This window comes from Alligator sinensis, unplaced genomic scaffold, assembly GCF_000455745.1.
Source record: "Alligator sinensis unplaced genomic scaffold, ASM45574v1 scaffold546_1, whole genome shotgun sequence".
Classification (NCBI taxonomy): Eukaryota; Metazoa; Chordata; order Crocodylia; family Alligatoridae; genus Alligator; species Alligator sinensis.
The window spans coordinates 1,462,976-1,468,975 of record NW_005842061.1 but is presented as its reverse complement, the minus strand read 5'-3'; the positions used below and the strand labels follow the sequence as shown (position 1 = coordinate 1,468,975).

Here is a 6,000-nt window from a genome sequence, read left to right as displayed (position 1 = left end):
GCGCCCCTCCCCCCCGAAGGCTGCGGGCCTAGCGCACGCGAGAGGTTCTAACCCTCCGCTCGGCCAATCAGCGCCCGCACGCCGCCACCGCCTGTCCTTAGTCCGCCGCCCAGTGGCGCGTCTGGACGCGGCGCGTGCTCTGACGGGCCAATGAGCTCACACGGCTGGGGCCGAGGGGCGGGGTCGTGCGGTGGCAGTTGATGGCGGGGCGGGGCGGGTTTGAAAGAGACGGCGGGTCCGACCGGGCGACGGCGAGCACTGGTGAAGGGGCGCGGGACCCGCCGCCGCTTTGTGGTGTCCACAGACGTGTTTCCGCCCCTCCCCCCGCGCCTCCATCCCGGCCCCTCGCGCCGGAGCGGAGATGTGACGCCATTTTGCCCTGCCACCCCCGGGGCACCTCGGTCTCGCTTAACCGCCTTGGCCCGCAGCCATTGTGTCGTCCTCGCCGCGTCGGCGCCAAACCGAGCCCGCGGCCGGGCCGCGCTGCTGCCCCGGGGGAGCGGTGGGCGAGCGCTTCACCGGAAGTGCTTCAGCTTGGTTGGGAAGTTCCTTGATCGTACCTTAGCTCTACAGGCTGCAGTTCTCCAGGATCCCCTGCGTGACCAGACATTAGGGAGGGCAGCTGGTATTGACTGCTTTCCCAAAATGTTACAGTAGTTCTGGTGATACATTATCAAAACTTCAAGCTTTTCTGTTTGCATCTATTTCAGTGCCTTTTCTATTTCTCCCCTAGACAATGGCTGATAGTCAAAAAGTAAGGGACTTGTTAGCTAAGCTCATAGTTCTTGCATAGTCTGACATCGCACCACCATTTCACACTTGTCGGCACTGAGAATCCACTCATTTGAGTTGTGTCATTTGTTGTGATTAAGAAATGCAAGATATTTACAAGAACCACCAGGCTCAAGTGTCTCATTTATTATATATTATATATAATGTTATATTTATTTATTTATTATTATTATATCATTAACCAAGCATTTTTCCTGCTTGTTTATAAAAATGTATTTCCAGTCATATTTGTAAGCAGTTTTGGAATAGGGTACTGCTAAATTCAGAAAAGTTAGGGAAGGGTGCCTTGAGTCTAGAAAGGTTGTAAACGAGTGGTTTTCAACCAAGGGTATGTGTACCACTGGAGGTACTTGGGATGGCCTCAGAGGGTACTTGGCAGCAGGGCACTTCTGCCACCATGGGGCAGCCACAGGGGACCCCTCCTCCTTCCCAGTCAGCAGCTGGAGGGGACACCCCCCAGCTGCTGCCCCCACCCGCTCATCTGGCTGTCAGGGGACTCCTGCCATCTCGACTGGCTGCCATGGGTACACTTACCCAAAAAGGTTGAAAACCCCTGTTGTAAATTTATTGGTTTAGACCAGGGGTAGGCAACGTTTTTTGGCCAGTGCCGAAAAAACCCGCAATGCCTACCTTAGAAGGTGCTGGAGTGCCGGCATGCCAGAAAAACAAATCAAGGGCAGGGGGTACATGGCAGGATGCCCTGTTTGTGCCCCGTGCCCCCCAGCCAAAGCCCCTGCCCCCCAGCCCAGGCTCTGTGGGTATCAGCCGGCGCTACCTGAAACCATCGCCTGCCTCTCCGCCCTGGCTCCAGCTGCTTCCCAGACCTGGCCCCAGGCTCTGGGGAGGCAGCAGATACCAGTGATGCTCCCCGCTGTGCTGCCCTTGCTACCACTTCTGCAGAGCAGCATTGGAGCCTGGCGCAGTGGGGGCGCAGAAAGCTGCCTGCCACTCCGAGCTCCCGTGGCCACACTTCCCCTGCAAGCGGGGGCTGCAGCGAGAGGCACAACCCTGCATGCTGCCCACACTGCTCCCATGCACACGGGGAAGTGTGACCTGGGTAGCATGGAGCTTGCAGTAGCAGGTAGCTTCCTTGTGTGGCCCTCTGTGTGCTGCCACTCTGGGTCACACGCACTCTGCTCCTGGCCCTGCTGCCCTCTCCTGGGCCCTCTTGAGTGCAGTGTGCACGACCCAGAGCGGCCGCGTACAAAGTGGCCACACAAGGAAGTTGCCTGCTGCTGCAAGCTTGGCACTGCCTGGGTCACACTTCCCGTGTGCGCATGGGAGCAGTGTGGGCAGCACACAGGGTTGTGCCCCTCGTTGCTGCCCCTGCGTGCAGGGGAAGTATTGCCAGAGCAGCAGGGAGCTCCTCGGAGCGGCAGGCAGCTTTCCGCACCCCCCGCTGTGCCCTGGCATGCTGGGTTCCAATGCTGCTCTGCAGAAGCGGTGGCTAGGGGAGCATTGCTGGTATCTGCTGCCTCCCCAGCCCCCAGGGCCAGAAGCCAGCCAGGGCCGGGAGGCAGCAGCTGTTTGTAGCCTCCTGGATGCAGCTGGCCCAGGTTCTGGGTAGCTGGTGATAGCCATGGAGCCCAGGCTGCTTGCAGCAGGGCTTCCATCCTCCCAGCGCCTGCTGGGAGCAGCCCAGCTCCATGGCTGTCAACAGCTACCTAGAGCCTGGGCCAGCTGCATCCAGGAGGCTACAAACAGCTGCTGCCTCCCGGCCCTGGCTGGCTTCTGGCCCTGGGGTCTGGGAAGGCAGCAGGTGCCGGCACTGCACCCATTCAGACCGGGCTGGGGGCAGGGAGGCAGTAGGTGTTTGTAGCCTCCCAGCTGCAGTTGGCCTAGGCTCTGGTTAGCTGCTAATAGCAATGGAGCTTTGGCTGCTCCCAGCAGGGCTTGCAACCTAGCTGCCTGCTGGGAGCAGCCTGGGCTCCTGGCTGGCAGCAGCTACCCAGAGCTGCAGCTGTGAGGCTGCAAACAATTGCTGCCTCCCGGCCCCAGTGCATGCCGAGGAAAATGGCCTTGCGTGCCATTCTCGGCACATGTGCCGGGGATTGCCAACCCCTGGTTTAGACATAAAGGGTTGCCTGTAGACATGCCAGGAGTCTGCTCTGATGCGCTGTAATTACAGTGTCAGAACAGAATTAATTGAGTCTGCTGCAGTGTGCTAATTAGTACACTCCAGCAAGCCTCCCCCTCTCATGTATCAACATCCCCGCACTTCAGAATGGTGGCAAGGATGCTTTAACTAAAGTTTGTTGAACAAGCTTTAGTTAAAGCACCCCTGCTACCATTTCGAAGTGCACGGACACTGATACATGAGATGCTGCAATGCTTTAATTAGAGTGGCTCTCAGAGTCACTTATATTAAAGTGTGTCCTCCTGCCGTCCCTGGAGCACATGTAAAAAACCCCTAAGGCTGCTTGCAGATGTAACTCCCCCCCCCCCTTTTACACTTTATACACTGCACATTCCCACGCCAAGCCCTGCACACACCCAGAAGAGGCAGCATTACTTCAGCCTAGCTCACCTGACATAGATCAGGCACTTTAGTGGGGTTTGGGTGGCTTTTATCCAATAGCTGATTGAACCAGATTTAGTTAAAAGCCCCACTGAAGCGCACAATCTTTACAGATGCTGCATTTTTTGTTTTGTTTTTTAACGTTTGCAAGCAGCCTAAAAGGCAGACTGTAGACCTATCTCTTGCCTCTTTTACCAGAATGCAGCCTACCTGCACACCTGTTATTCAGGTAACAGATGCATCATAAAATCCACCAGATGCACAGGAACAGAAGATCTCTCCAAAGAGAGTTACCACCCACCTGTCTGGTATCATTAAAGCAGACACAGATAAATGATCCAGGAATTATTAGAAAGAGTGAAATCAGTGAGTAATCTCCAGCTCAGCTAACCAGTCCTGAACGGATTGTCTGAACATATACAAGCAACTTGCTGTGCTACAGCCTTCACTCAGAAGTTGGAAATGCCACCTCTTAGCTGCCACTTATTTTTTTACTACAAAAAAATAATAGAGAAAATCTTCTGTTGCAAAGAGCTCAGAAAGATGCCAACAAGTTAGAATGGTTTTGACACTATAGATTCCAATTTGAAACTCTTGGTTTGTGTGAATTATGCATAGGTGCTTGCACACCTAATATTGCTAATATTGCATTGTACCTGGCAGCACCTTTAAAAGGATCTCATGACACCCCAGTTGAAAATCACTGCTGTACACCCCTAAAGCACAAGAATATAGACTTATCTCAGTGTTCTTCTGTCTACTTGCAGGAGTTCAGTATAGATTCTCACCTGTACCAGCCAGCTAGACTCATAAGGGAGACTGAGCTAATCGTGCAGATTGCAGCAGGTCTTCTCAACAGACTTGCTGAGTTCTCCAGTCATCTCAGTCCATGCTCTATTTAGACATGGTTTACTCTAAGAAACATTCTTTGATAGGTCTATTTAAATTCTTTTGCTTTATTGAAACTTTGCAAACTGGACTGAATCAATTCTTCCATAGCCCTGGAGGATGTCAATTAGCTGAGATTTACAGTGAAAATTAGTTTTTGGAAAAGGGGATTTCTTTCCACATTCCTTAATCATCTGGCATGTTGCTTACTTCCAGCCTGCTTTCTTTTCACATTGTTTTACAGTCTTCTCTGACAAGGCTGCTTTTACTTTTACAACTTATCTAAGAAACTTAACAAAAATATACAGTACAACTTCATCATAACAAACTGTTTAAAACAAGCCCTGACTTTTAACAAACCCAACAACAGAAATTGATTTTTTTTTTTATTATGATACAGCAAATTGATTAACTCTTTTATAGTGAAGATGCTCTTTTAAAGAACTTTTTCTCTGGTCTCGCAATTTATTAAATTGTTAAAGACAGCCCTTAATTTAAAAATTGGAAATTCTTTTGGAACTCGTAATGGGGTGACGTGAAACTTTATTTTTTAGGGTGTCCTTTATTACTACAGTATATGTTATTCTCTCCTAAGCTTAGTTTTACTTATGTTATATGATTAATGAAGAAAGGAAAATCATCTGCATTGTGGATAAGGACACATTGTGCTATTTTACACCAACACAACCCGTCTAACCTTCTTATTTTTTAGGTGTACCAGAAGTGTAGCCAAAATTCAATTTAGATTGTCATTAAAAACTCACTGTTGAATTTCCTTATGGCTGTTACAGAGAAACATTTTTTTTTGAACTTCTCAATTAGAATTTGAATTGAACCTTTTTCTATTCAGTACAGGAAATGAACAGGAAAAAAATCAGGCATGGATTTTGATGTTTTCCTCAAATTAATTTTGACTGTATCTTTGTAGTTGAATGATGTCGAGGGCTGTTTTAGATGGCAGTTAAATCCCCATCACAGGCCTGAGAGTAGCATAATAGATTATATAATATGTGATCATGTGTTGTTACTACCAATTAGAATTTGTCCTTCAGTCAGAAACTTGGCAAGGTTACAAGGACAGTTGAAGCAATAAACTGAGCTCCTACTGCCTTTGAGGGCAGTACTTCAAACCCTCTCCAGCAGTATTCGTCATGAAAATGAAGGACCTCGAAGAAGTAAAACACATAGTATTGGAAAAGATCTCTTGAACCTTCAAGTAAAGAATGGTATAATCTGTAGCCATAGCATAGTTTCCTATGATGCCCCCTTTCTTGTCATAATAATCTTCTTCCTTTATTTCTTGTTCAAATGCTGTGTTAGATGAATTCTGTGCTTGCATCTTCATTAACAGAAACAGCCACTGCTGCAGCCAAATTCTTTATTTCCTTCAGTGGATTGACTCTGGACTTACTATGGCATAATACTGAGTTCAGTATTAGGTCACTGGCATGGGTACCTATCTTTACATAGGTAAAATCTAACATTTATTTGACTAGTATCAGAAACATATTTGTAGTTAAAGATTTTTTTTGTGATATCTTTTAGATAGCCAACTTTAAACTTGGGAGAAATTCTAGATAAGCTTTCAGGGACAAAGTGCCCTTTTTCAAGTCCAGTTATATTGTTTAAAGTGAAGTGACTGACCTCAGTGTCCTGGAGTACTTCCTTGAATACCATTTTATTGTCCTCAAGAAAATAGGAAGAAATATGGGAGGAAATAGATTTATTTTCTTTGTTCATATGCCTAGCCTATATTGGGTCTTTTTGCAGAAAACATTTTGATAGAGATTAAGGTCCTTCTC

General features: G+C 48.3%; 1 protein-coding gene across 6 annotated transcripts in view; it reads left to right on the top strand.

Annotated features, from left to right (window-relative positions):
- LOC102373889 (core histone macro-H2A.2) overlaps positions 1 to 6,000 on the top strand; it is a 42,639-nt gene that overhangs the window by 1,079 nt on the left and 35,560 nt on the right. The gene's annotated exons all lie outside the window — the stretch shown is intronic.